The following is a 14,421-nucleotide window of genomic DNA, read 5'->3' as shown; positions in this document are numbered from 1 at the left end:
TGCTGCACCATGATATTACTCCTGATCCAAGACTAAACATGTATCCAGTTGTTGACCGTCGTGTATCATAGTCTCCAGCGTAATCGGCGTCACAATATCCAGTCACGTGACATTCTTTTGTTTTCTTGTACAAAATGCCAAAGTTAATAGTGCCTTTAACATACCTTAAGATGCGTCGTACAACATCAAGGTGTGGCTTCTTCGGATTGCTCATGTATCGACTAACCACTCCAACTGCATAAGATATGTCTGGCCGGCTTAGTGTGAGATAAATAAGACTTCCGACCATCTTTCGATACATGGTAACATCTTGAAGACTTTTTCCTTCATCTGCTCGTAGTTTTGTATTCGGATCCATCGGAGTTGAGATAGGTTTGCAATTAAGCATTCCGTACTTCTGTAAAATATCTCGCGCATATTTTTGTTGTCCAAGAAATAATCCTTCTCTTTTTCGCTCTATTTCGAGTCCAAGAAAATGTTTGAGTTCTCCAAGCTCCTTCATATGAAATCTGATAGAAAGATTCTCCCTTGTTCTTTGGATCTCCTCATAATGATCTCCCGTGATGATTAAATCATCCACATATACTAGCACTATGGCTAGTTTTCCTTGATCTTGTTTCACAAATAAACTAGAATCTGAAGGAGCAACTGTGAAACCACTTTGTACTAAGAACTCGCCAATCTTCCCGTACCAAGCTCTTGGAGCCTGCTTCAAGCCGTATAGTGCTTTCTTTAATTTGCAGACATGGTCAGGATGGGACTTGTTCTCAATGCCTTTTGGTTGCTCCATATAAATTTCTTTGTCAAGTTCTCCATGTAAGAAAGCGTTCTTGACATCCATCTGCCACAGCTTCCAAGATTTGCTAGCGGCTAAAGCTAGTAGAGCTCGAACTGTTGTGATCTTCGCCACTGGACTAAACGTTTCTTCATAATCCAGCCCATATTGTTGAGAAAAACCTCTAGCAACAAGTCGAGCTTTATACCTTTCAATGGAGCCATCTGATCGAGTCTTCACCTTGTAAACCCATTTACAAGATATTGGTTTTACATCTTTTGGCTTTGGAACTAAACTCCATGTCTGGTTTTCTTTTAGTGCATTAATTTCTTCTTCCATTGCTTTCTGCCACTCTCGACTTTGTGCTGCTTCTTCATAAGTAGAAGGCTCAATAGCTATTGATTCATCCACATGAGCAGCATTGGCATACCTTGGATTAGGTTGCCTCGGTCTTGTTGATCTCCGTAATTCTTGTACATGCTCCTCGACATCCATTTGGCTTGGACGAACCTCCTCGGATACAGATTGATGCACACCAGTTTTCCATGGACTCTTTTCCTTAGAGTACGACCTTTCTCCTTCTTTTATTGGATCCAATATCTGCTCTTTAGGTTCTTCTTTTTCTTTTGGACCTTCTTCTAATCCATGAGATTCTGGAAGCTCTATCTTTTGAGGTGACCACCATGAAGACGCTTCATCAAATACCACATTTCTTGAAGTATGACACTTCCCAGTATTTGGATCACAACATCTCCATCCTTTTCTTGATTCATCATAACCGACAAAAATGCACCGAATTGCCTTCTTATCAAATTTGCTTCGTAGATTATCTGGTACGAAGACGTAGCATACACATCCAAAAACCTTGAGATGGTTGACGGTTGGCTTGATCTTCCATAATCTTTCATATGGTGAAATATATCCCAGCTTTGTTTGTGGGAGTCTGTTAATCACGTATGAAGCCGTCCTCATACATTCGGCCCAAAATTTTCCTGGTACATTCTTACCATGAAGCATACTTCAACAGGTTTCAGCAAGATGACGATTCTTACGTTCTGCCACTCCATTCTGTTGTGGAGTATTAGGGCAAGTTAATTGCCTTCTGATCTTGTGCTTCTTAAGATAGATATTGAACTCGGTTGATAAATATTCTCCTCCATTATCTGTGCGTAAGCATCAAATCTTAGTATTGAGCTCACTTTCTACCTTGTTCTTGAACTCTTTAAACTTCAGAAAAGTCTCCGACTTTTCCTTCATGAAGTAAACCCACACATACCTTGAGAAGTCATCAATGAATGTCACCATATACTTCATTCCTCCAAGTGATGTTTGTTTCACTGGGCCAAAGACGTCTGAGTGTATGAGCTCTAGTGGTGTCTTGGACTGATGCTCTGACTCCTTGAATGGCAATTGGTGAGCTTTGCCAAATTGACATCCAACACATATTGTATCTGTTCGGATATCAATTTGAGGAAGGCCATTTACTATGTGTTTCACCATCATCTCCTTTAACTTGTTGTAGCCCACATGCCCAAGACGTTCATGCCAAAGATCAGCCGTCTAATTCTTTCGAGTCTTATTGACATATGCCGTTTCAGCAGATAGTACATAGACCGACTCTATTCTTCTTCCTTGCATAATTGGATTGCCAACCACCTTCACTCTCTTGAATACGGACACATCTTCTGGTCCAAAGAGCACATAGTTCCCTTCTGCTGTCAATTGTGGTACTGACAGTAAATTCTTCTTTAGGCCAGGGACAAGATACACCTTCTCGAGTTGGAGCTTATGAGAGTCGCCTTCATTTGGAATTATTGTCTTTCCAATGTGAGAAATAGACAACCTTGAATTGTCGGCTGTCAACACGACTCTCTTTCCTTTGTAATCCTCCATTTCTTGCAGCTTCGTCTCATCATTGGTCATATGATTTGAGCACCCATAATCGATGATCCAATCATCTTTGTAGTTTATTTTTGACTTTAAGGTTGCTGCAAGAGCTTGATCATCCATGTCAGCTTCAACGGAGAGTCCTGCTTCTGCATCCCATGTTTCCTCATTAATGGTTGCTTCGAATGTGACCTCTTTCTTCTCATCTCTTGCGGCGGCCACATTTCCTTCAAAAGTTCGCCTTCTGGGGAATCTACAATCTCGAGCAAAATGACCCTTCTTGCCACAATTGAAGCATTCACCATTCTTTCTCTTATCATTTTCCCCGTATTGTTGGCGATGATCTCTTCTTCCTTGTTGAGCTCCCCCTGAAGCGTTGCCTTTTGATTTTGGGTGACCCTTCCACCCATATGTCTTACTTTCTTTCATCGCCTCTTGTCTTCGAGATGTTGCTTTCTTTTTATTTGTGAAGAGTGCATCTTCTCCGTCTTTTATGGTTACTTCATTCATCTGCTTGGCTAATGCCTCTTGATTAGCCAATAAATTCTCCAGCTCTATTAATGATGGTTGAGTAGGCCATCCTCTCACAGCGGCTATAAATCCATTATACTCGGATCTTAAGCCATGGATGATAATTCTCTTCATCCTTGCATCACTCACTTTCTCTTCAGGAGCAAGTTGAGATATCTCACGATAAATAGATTTCACCTTGGTGAAATACTGAGAAATAGATAGACTTCCTTGTGAGATACCTGCGAGCTCATTTTCCAAGAGCTGGAGGCGTGCTTCATTCTTCTTTGAAAATAATTTTTCAAAAGTTTCCCAAGCTGCCTTTGGTGTTTTCTCGTCACGGATGTGCTCCAATAGATCCTCCTCGATTGTAGTCTTCAATATAAATAAAGCCTTCCCGGCCTTGATGTTCCATTTTCTTAAGGCTTCAGCATTTTCTTTCGGTGGAGGCGTTGTGCCACTGCCAGCAACTATTTCCCATAAATCATGTCCTTGTAGGTAGGATTCTATGCAAGTCCGCCAATAACCATAGTTGTGGTTATTGAGACTCTTGATTCCACTGCTCGTACTTGCAAGATCTGCCATCATGACGTCCAACGTCCAATAAGCTTGGTCCCTGACCGATGAGCTTTTACAGTTCCTAACTGTGCTCCGACAGAATCTCCCTTAGAGCCTTGGTGAAAACAAGTCGATGTAAACGTCCAACGTTTACCGATGAGTACCTCCACTAGCAATGGTCCCGAACGACCCGCTCTGATACCAATTGTTGGAAGCTTCGACGAGCCCAACACACCCACTATAGAGGACCTAGGTTATACTCACTCACTACACCAACACTTTGACGTTGGTTAGCCTTTAATTTTATAAATCCTTAGTGCACAATGTACTTAGGCGACAGTGTCGACCATATATCTTTAGGCGGTATAACCGACCATGTATTACTTAGGCGGCAAAGCCGACCATATAATAGATACAACACAAGTGCACTAAGAACTTAAACACAAATTGAGGCTTAACCGGGAAACTTTAACAAAGAACACTTTTATTAATACAAAGAAACAATTACAATATTATGGACTCAACTCACACTCTTACTTCTTCACAACTTCTACTTCTAACTCTTCTTCACTTCTTACTTCTTCTCTACTTCACACTTCACTTACTCACACCTTTTCACAACTTCACACACCACAAATGAAATCTCCTCCCATATTTATACTACTCCATGGAACATTCTAGAACCTAGATATTTCCATGGATATATAAATATCTAGATATTTCTACAACCTACAAATATCTAGATTTTTCTTTTACATTTCAATTTCTAGATTTTTCTCTCATATTCTAATATCTAGATATTTTCTTATACATATTAATATCTAGATATTTTACCCATATACATTTACTAATTCCATATTATTCTAAATTTACATTGTATTTTAACACATACACCTTTAGTTCACATAGCAGTGATCCACAGGTTGTTTCTATTTGCAAAAGTGGATCTTTTTACCATACAAAAAAAAAAATGTACTAACAAAAATCATTATCATCTATTATCATAGAATATGATGATTTTATTGCAAATAGTAATATAATCACAACCATAAAAAGTTATGGCCAAACACTCTAAACTAAATATCTGTGTCTAAAGGCATCTTTTGACTACCTTTGAGGTAATATTAGTTGATTCATATTCAAAAGTTAAAAACTAACAAATATAAAAAGCGATTCACATTGGTTGATGTTGACACGAGACCATTACACAGCCATGGATTTAGACACAAAGATCATTACACAGCCATCAATTAGAAAAAAAAAAATTAAAAAGAAATGGCCAATAGAAGTTTAAACAAACATATAAAAGAAAGAGAAAAAAATACCTTAAATCAATTAACAATTTACAGAACACGAAATCCGTGATATGATTCGAGGAACCTGCGATTGAAAGCGTAACAGAACTCCAATCGGCCAGGGTTTTTTAAAGGAAAAAGACGATTTTGGGAAAAAATAACTATGTGCTCATTCAAATCAATGGACGATCAAAATCAAAAGTAAGATAGAAAAGGATTGGAATTGATTTTGAAAAACCCAAAATTTTTGGATAGAGAGTATTAGGGCTTTTTTATGGAACGTATATTCACATTCTAATCGTTATACGCGTATCTGATCATTCATTCAAAGTTTTTTAAACCCCTAAATCGTTTTCTATGGGAACCCTAAAACCGTTTGAAACCGATTGAATCTATTTAGATTTAGGGTTTATAGTGGATGGGATGTAGAAACGACGAAAGAGAAGAGAAGGAGAAGAGAGATACGTACGGTGTTTTTTTTTTTTTTTTTTTTTTTTTTTTCCTTTTTTGACAACCTGGCATGATCAAGTGTTATTGTAATTAATAGAGGGATTAACATGTCAGCATATGAGATTAAGAGTTGCTAATGGAGTGACACATCAGATTTTTTTTCATGATTTATAAGATGTTATAGATAGATAGATAGATTATAGATAGATTATTTTATTATTATACTGGAATCAGTCTTTTTAAAGAAATAAGTGATGGTTGGTAGTGTTCAGTTCTTTTTAGTCGTTCTAAAGAAATATTGACGTGGCGCTGATGTGGAGTTCAGTCTTTTTAATGATGTAACTCATGGTTGGTAGCGGTCTTGCAAGCTCTACCTGCTTTGTTTACATCCACCTCAAACTTCCACCTACCTTCCATTTCTCTCACACCTCATCTCCTCCATCTTCATAAACCGCAGGTTTGCAAGCATCTGAACCGCCTTCGTCACCACCATTTTCATGATCTGAGCTTCTTAAATCCAAGCTCCTCTTCACCATCGCGTCCTCTACCTTCTCTATTGAACTGAAACCCTAACTTCCAAAATACTAAATCGATCTTCGTTGTAACTACCGCCATCGTACCTTGCTGTTAGACTGTCCGTTGGGGTAAACCAAAAGTGAGTTATTGTTAAGTAATAATAAATTCGTTAGCCTGAGTTGAAGTGAAAACTTTTCCAGGCTTTTTTTAAAAGTACACAGATTTATAAACTTTTAACCCTTAAAAATATACTTTGGTAACTTTTAATATTGTTTTATTGTTTATTATTAATCACATTTTTTTTTTCCAACTAAATTATATGTGTGTGGTGTTTGCAATTGAGGTTGGAGCTCTTTATAAGCCGTTAGATCCAAATTGACACCTCTGCGATGGGCCAAAGATAGATAAGAGTAATAACTTCAACGCTTTACTGTTGCAGGTCTAAAAGTCTACATGGTCGATATTAGGGTTCATGTGTGAAGATTCTACCACCATGGTAAATATGATTATGGCATTGAAGGTAAAAATGCGCTTTTCGTTTTTATTCCAAAATGTACTAAAACAGATGCAAAATTATGGCTATCAATGATCTACTACATATTTGTTGTCAAGATGAGGTAAAAAAGGAGGGTGGTTGTGTGTTGGGTTTGGCTAACTTTGTTACTTCTGATGTGGTTAGATATTATCATGCTTTACATTCTGTTTAATTTGTTATTTAACCTTGGTTTCTAGATGCTTTTTGTAGTTAGTCATGAATATGCATCAGAGTTAAGTCGTGGTTCTACAAGCATTACATAACCATACCAGCGATATCTGAAGGTATCAAACAAAACTTATTATTGTTCCTACCAATAAAAAACACACAACCATAGTATATTCAAGTGTTTACCACCTCCTAAGTTGATTCATTCAATTTAAACTTGAAGGATCATTAAATTAAATTGTCTATAAAATTCACAATGTATAAAGTGTAGAACTCATGTTACAATGTTTGAATAACAAATCTTAGTTTTTCATTTGAAAATGCATTTTATTCCATGAAGCTGTCTATTCAGCAGTTATGTCAACAAATACGTGTCTTGGATTATCAATCATGATTTCTCTTTAGGATTACGAAAATTAATCGATTACGAAATTTAATATTTTATAGAAAAAATTAATTTTAAATGAAAATTTTCACTTTAAGAAAGATAATTTCAGTTCTATTACTTCTATGTGAAATTTTCAGCGTTAGCTTTACATGAAATTCTCCATCTTCATGCGAAAAAATTTAATTTTATGATAACTTTTTGGAATTATGTGAAATTTTGGATTTTATTTTGCCGATTTTATGGGTCAACCAAAGCTGTCACAACTCAAACTGAACCTTTCCTAAAAGTTAACTATGATGTATGTTGGCAACATTACATCATAGTATGTTGGCAACATTACATAGTTACCCAAGTGTACTCTTAACACATTGGGAACCAACTTCTCTAAGTAAGTTCTGCATTCCCTATAACGATAAAGCAACATCATCTACATATTATAGCACCTAAAAGGCTAAAGCTTACATCTATAGCCTACAAATATATTCAATATAAAAGAAATTAAAAGAAACGAAAAAATAATTTGATGAAAACCAACAAAGAGAATAGAGATAAATAAAACAATCTACTTTCAACACAACCTATCATAATCAAGCATGCCAGTTATTCCCTAACAATTCTCAATGTTACTTTTTCTTTATAACATTACATGTATAACCCATTACCCAAGTACCATGCATACCCATGTTGTCACCTCAAGTGGGAGTGTGAGACAAACTTGTATCACATCCTTATAAAGATCTAATTGAACATTAGAATAACATTTGAACATCTATGCAGATTAAAGGAGTATTAGAATAACAATTATGATTATGATGGCACGGAACTGTAAACGATGTCGATACCAACTGAAATTCATACTGAAACTAAAATGCAGCTTTTACAAACCAAAAATCATTTATCGATGAACATAACTTAATTTGATATCATAGATTAAAACAACAAATTTAAATATCCACCATGAACATTAACAACAAGGACTTGTCTGTACCTCTTTGCATATCTAAGCAATTTGTTCCAGTCATTTTGAGTTCCAAGTATAATTGTTAATGAGAAAGGAAGCGGCGTTGTCCAAAAGAGATCGAAGTTGATATTCTTAGCCCAACGTCAAAAACAGCCACAATTTTTTGACGTATCTAATCCAAAGTAATATCAGATCTGACAACAATCATCGGACGGTCAACCTGAACTTGAAATCCTATTAGATCGACGTTCAAGAAGACTGATATTCCCTAATGGGTTTTCGGGGTCAAGTTAACCGTCAGATGATTGTTTCCAAATCTGATATTACATTTGGTCAGATACGTTGAAAAACTGTGGTTGTTTTTAGAATTGAGGTAGGGAATATCAATTTCGATCTCTTTTCGACAACACCTCTTCCTTTATTAGAAACAATCAGACTTGGAACTTAAAGTGTCTGGAAAAAATTGTTTTAGGTATGGAAACAGGCACAAACAAATCCTTGTTGCTAATCTTCATGGTGGATAGTTAGATTTGTTGTTTTTATCTATTATATCGAATTAAGTTATGTTCATCGATAAATGATTTTTGGTTTGTAAAGGCTGCATTTTAGTTTCAGTATTAATTTCAGTTGGTATCGACAACGTTTACAGTTTCGTGCCATCATAATCTTAATGGCACGGAACTGTAAACGATGTCGATACCAATTGAAATTCATACTGAAACTAAAATGCAGCTTTTACAAACCAAAAATCATTTATCGATGAACATAACTTAATTTGATATCATAGATTAAAACAACAAATTTAAATATCCACCATGAACATTAACAACAAGGACTTGTCTGTACCTCTTTGCATATCTAAGCAATTTGTTCCAGTCATTTTGAGTTCCAAGTATAATTGTTTCTGAGAAAGGAAGCGGCGTTGTCCAAAAGAGATCGAAGTTGATATTCCCTAGCCCAACGTCAAAAATAGCCACAATTTTTTTACGTATCTAATCCAAAGTAATATCAGATCTGACAACAATCATCGGACGGTCAACCTGAACTTGAAATCCTATTAGATCGACGTTCAAGAAGACTGATATTCCCTAATGGGGTTTCGGGGTCAAGTTAACCGTCAGATGATTGTTTCCAAATCTGATATTACATTTGGTCAGATACGTTGAAAAACTGTGGTTGTTTTTAGAGTTGGGGTAGGGAATATCAATTTCGATCTCTTTTCGACAACCCCTCTTCCTTTATTAGAAACAATCAGACTTGGAACATAAAGACCAAGTTAAAGTGTCTGGAACAAATTGTTTTAGGTATGGAAACAGGCACAAACAAGTCCTTGTTGCTAATCTTCATGGTGGATAGTTAGATTTGTTGTTTTTATCTATTATATCGAATTAAGTTATGTTCATCGATAAATGATTTTTGGTTTGTAAAGGCTGCATTTTAGTTTCAGTATTAATTTCAGTTGGTATCGACAACGTTTACAGTTTCGTGCCATCATAATCTTAATTGTTATTCTAATGCTCCTTTAATCTGATTAGATGTTCAAATGTTATTCTAATGTTCAATTAGATGTCTATAAGAATATGACATACAAGTTTGTTCCACACGCCCACTTGAGGTGACAACATGGGTGGGTATGGTACTTGGGTAATGGGTCATACATGTAATGTTTTGTTTCAATCATTTAAACGATTATGTAAATTCGTTGTGTTATACTCTTCAGTTGTTACACAACCGTTTACAATACTTTGAGGATTTTAAATCCGCTACCTTCTCACTTTAGATTTTATAGAACGGGTGATAATTCAAATTGGTTGACTAAATATCACAACTTCAAGTCATTTTTCTATAACTCAATGTTTTTACTGATATGCTTCATGGGCCCAAAATAAACCAACACAGAATTAGGTATATCATTTTTTTAAATGGTTAGCCGTACAAAGTCTTCAAATAACTTTAATTTTGTTGTCTGAGATGTTTAAAAATTTGGGAATCGTTAAAAATTGGAGCAGTGGACCTCCCCGTTTAATGATCAAAAGCTTGTGAACACAGTCTTCTTGAACGTCGGTTTAATGGAATTTCAGGTTCAGGTTGACCGTCATGATTGTTACCAGATCTGATATTACATTTGATCAGATACGTCGAAAAATTGCGGTTGTTTTTAGAGTTGGGTTAGGGAATATCAATTTCGATCTCTTTTCGACAACACCTCTTCTCTTCTTAGAAACAATCAGACTTGGAACTCAAAGTGAACGGAACAAATTGTTTAGGTATGTAAAGGCACAAACAAGTCCTTGTTGTTAATGTTCATGGTGGATAGTTAGATTTGTTATTTTCATCTATAATACCGAATTAAGTTATGTTCATCGATAAATCATTTAATGCTGCATTTTAGTTTCAGTATGAATATGAATTTCAGCTGGTATCAACATCGTTTACAGTTTCATGTCATCATAATCTTAATTGTTATTCTAATGCTCCTTTAATCTGATTAGATGTCTAAATGTTTTTTTAATGTTCAATTAGATCTCTATAAGGATATGACATAAAAGTTTGTCCCACACTCTCACTTGAAGTGACAACATGGCGGAACTTGAACTCGAGTACAGATGGGGTGGGTGTAAAACTTTAATAAATTTTTCATTCTCAGCAGGGGTAAACACTAAAAAAAACCTTATTTTTTTTAGTAAATTTTTCAATTTTTTAGTGTTAAATTATTTTTCCCGTTAAATCCAGGTGGAGCGGGTACCCCCTCCGGGGTCCTCTATATTCCGCCACTGTATAAGGATATGCCATACAAGTTTGTTCCACACTCCCACTTGTGGTGACAGCATGGGTGGGTATGGTATTTGGGTAATGGGCCATACATGTAATGTTTTGTTTCAATCATTTAAATGATTATGTAAATTCGTTGTGTTATATTCTTCAGTTAACACACAACCGTGTACAATACTTTGAGGATTTTAAACTGCTTTAAATCCGCTACCTTCCCACTTTGATTTTATAAAAAGGCTCATGATTCAAATTGGTTGACTAAATATCACAACTTTAAGTCATTTTTTTATAACCCATTGTTGTGTCTCTTTTACCGATATGCTTCATGGACCCGAAATAAACCAACACTGAATTAGGTATATAGAGATAGGTCTAATGGGTCTTGTTAATGGGTCAAATGGGTTGAGCATAACAAGTTTCATCCGACAAACATTTATGAAAGCATTCATGGTTATATCATTTATTATGTATAATAGTATTTTCTTATATATAATAAATAAATAATAATAACTAAAATAATATAATAAATATAAAAAATCAATGTGAAGTATATGACTTGTTTTGACCCATTTGACCTGTGACCTATATCGACGTATTACCTAACCCGACCCAATCTGACCCATTTGGACCCCTGTAAAAATTTGACATGTTTGAACCATGACCCATTTCAACCCAAAACCATACCTGTTTGCCAGGTATAGTCAATTAATAATTGCTAGAAATACTTGAGTCTTTTTTTTCAAGGAAAAAAAAAAAAAAAAAAATACTTGTGTCTGATTGTTATTTTAGGAACTAATTTATTGCTTTCTCATTTCATCTATGCATAACGTAGATTGTCAAATTCAATATATGAATAGGACATGACACTCTGAGTTAGTGTGCTAGTGTCAGACTCACTGTATTGAAGGTTACTTGATCAACATAGTACCACTAGTATTTCTACAAGTTCTATTCTATAAGTTCTTTATCTTTATGATGGTCTTTAGTGTACTATCAATGCTGTTTTTTATATTTACATGTCTTCATTGAACATATCCATTTGTGAATCTGTAACATTTACTTGTCGCAATCAATTTTGCAGTCTAATGAAAAACACATTAAACCGAAGTGGATGGATTTCAATTCATGCCTAAGTGATAAGGAGGCCCAAACTGTTGAATCAAAAGCAGTTGATAAAGGTTTGGACATCAAGAAAGGTCAGATTCTAACCAAAGGTGTAAACATGGGCCCCATCAAAGACGCCACTGTGGCACACGTTAATGATGTTAACAAGTTGCAAAATTAACTTGGAGAAAAAGGGTTGGATAAAACACGGATTCTTGAAGCAATGGCTAAAAGGTATAAGGAAGAGCGCGTTTTAATGAGCCTTTTACGACCTGTCGAAAGCATTCAAACACAGCTGGGGATGTGGTTATTGGTGTGGATTTAAAAAAGCTACATATGCCAGCTAGAAAAAGGAGATGGGGAGGAAGCTAAACCTATCAGAAAAAAACTTGTTTCTTTAAGGTTAGGATCTAAATTGGCTGCCTAGATCAAACATCAGGTTATGTTGACACAAGGACAACGCATGAAGGTAAACAAATCGAGAATTTATTTTTCAAGAAAACAGTTTAGATATTGGGTCTACTATTAAGTTTTTGGTAGTTTACAGTTCTTTAAGTTTTCCAGAAAACAGTTCTATGCATATGGAATTATGAAGTTTACATCTTGAAATTAAAGTTTGAAAATGGTAAGTGCTTATATCAGGTTCTGCTGCTTGTTTTCCAGTTGGTTTATGTAGTATTATTGGAGATCATTAATTCATTTTTCGGCTGGTTTATTGTTCGGTTGGTTTATATGTAGTATAATCTAAACTTACCGCATGGCTGCATTTGCATTGGTTGCTGATGAAATTCCTGTACCACCAAAAAAAAGTTCATAAAAGGTCAAAAACACTTTTTGGGCTCAAGTGAAATCTGTATGAAGTCAAAAAGCTATTCACATTTTCCATTTTATATACATGTCTTCAATGACAACACTTGAGTTTAGATTATATAGATGTTACTGTATTATTATGAAACGAAAGGTCAAGTGCCAACTATCAAGACTTTCAACCATCTAGACCCATAATTCGCAAAATGGTTCATGCATGTTTGTTGCTGTTGGTAAGAATTAAACAACTATTTTCTTTATTTCATTTCTATGATTGACGAATATTATAGATGGTGGGTAAGTATTTAAAAGTATATCTTAGTATATTCTAAAGTATGTGGTATGTATCTAACTTCATTACGATGTGTGGTGCCTACTAGTGGCGGAGCCAAGTAACTTATAGTGTGGTCATATTACCCCAGTGAAAAGTTAGCATGCAACGCTTCTTCTATGACCAAAATTAAAGATCACACAACGTGGATGTTCGTAGAAAATATGGAACCCACGAAATTAGATACCAACGTATTGGCAAAAGGTGTGAATTGGATACCAACGTATCAGTTAGTTTTTGCTAACGCCCTTTATTCTAATGATAGGTGTGAAGACGCTTCAAAAGAAGCAGCAACTACGACTGAAGTGGTGGGACCCGAAGCTCCACCGAGTCTTGATGACATCAGCACAGAGATCACGGAACATGAAGCACAACAACAACCAGAAGAACTTGTAGAAGAAAACTGTGAAGTTCCCTCAAGTGAAAATCCAGAACCTGAAGGCTCGAGGGTATCACATCAGGTTGCTGTTGGGGTGCAAATCCAATCCCACATATGAGGGAGATAAATTCCAAGGGCAATATATAAGTTAGTGGGCTACTCCCTCTATCACCAATTGGGTTTAGAGTGGAACCTCATTAGCTTATATGATTGTGATACTTGGTGGTTAATTGGGCTAGAAAAAAGGATCTTACAAACTGGTATCAGAGCTAAGGTGAGCCCAATTATAATGTGGAAGATAAATCTTCGGTCCCTCAGTTTGCCAACGATAATGGAGCCATGGTACCTTATATCGAAAGTCTTCCTTCCCAAGGCGTGGAAGTGCGGCGTGTCCCGATGGTGAAAGAAAAGTGAAGGAAAGAGATCGGCGGTATAAGAGGCGTGTCCTTGTAGTGAAAGAAAAGTGAAAGAAAAAGAGACCGGCGATATAAGATGGCGGGAGTATCGTTGAATCTCATTAGTTTTTATGATTGTGATACTTGGTGGTTAATTTGCTACTGTTGTACCTTGTGCATCATCTTCTGTACACACTGTGGAACCACAACAACAACAGGTGGTTAGGGTTCAGAAACCGGCTGATGACCGGTTGTTCACTTGCGCAGCTATTGGGACTAACCATTGCTATTGTGGTGCTTGTTATGAAGAAGTTCATGAAAGCTAGTGGACATGGGGCAGTTTATGAATCTTAAATTCTGAAAGTTTTAGGGCAAAACTTATGCTTGAAAGTTTTCTTTTATATGTCATTAAGTAAATAAGTATCTAGGTATTTATTATATGGCTTAATGAAAGCAGTAATAATAGTGTATAGCAGAAAACATGTTCTAGTAGATATATATAGTAAGAATTGAAATATCATAACTCATAAGTAACGTAGTTTTATGATAACTTGTATTTTGTACAGTAGAACTTGTGAAGCGGAATTGGA

General features: G+C 35.8%; 1 long non-coding RNA gene across 1 annotated transcript; it reads left to right on the top strand.

Moving 5' to 3' along the window:
* Positions 1–5,835: 5,835 nt before the first annotated feature.
* Positions 5,836–14,412, top strand: LOC139846675 (uncharacterized). Its single transcript, XR_011759141.1, has 5 exons — positions 5,836–6,130; positions 6,431–6,511; positions 6,737–6,810; positions 10,125–10,310; positions 11,897–14,412. It is a non-coding gene; the product is annotated as an uncharacterized lncRNA (long non-coding RNA).
* Positions 14,413–14,421: the final 9 nt, after the last annotated feature.

The sequence above is a fragment of the Rutidosis leptorrhynchoides genome, chromosome 5 (genome assembly GCF_046630445.1).
Source record: "Rutidosis leptorrhynchoides isolate AG116_Rl617_1_P2 chromosome 5, CSIRO_AGI_Rlap_v1, whole genome shotgun sequence".
Lineage (NCBI taxonomy): Eukaryota > Viridiplantae > Streptophyta > Magnoliopsida > Asterales > Asteraceae > Rutidosis > Rutidosis leptorrhynchoides.
The sequence above is the reverse complement of the archived record's forward strand: the minus strand, read 5'-3'. Positions and strand labels throughout refer to the sequence as shown.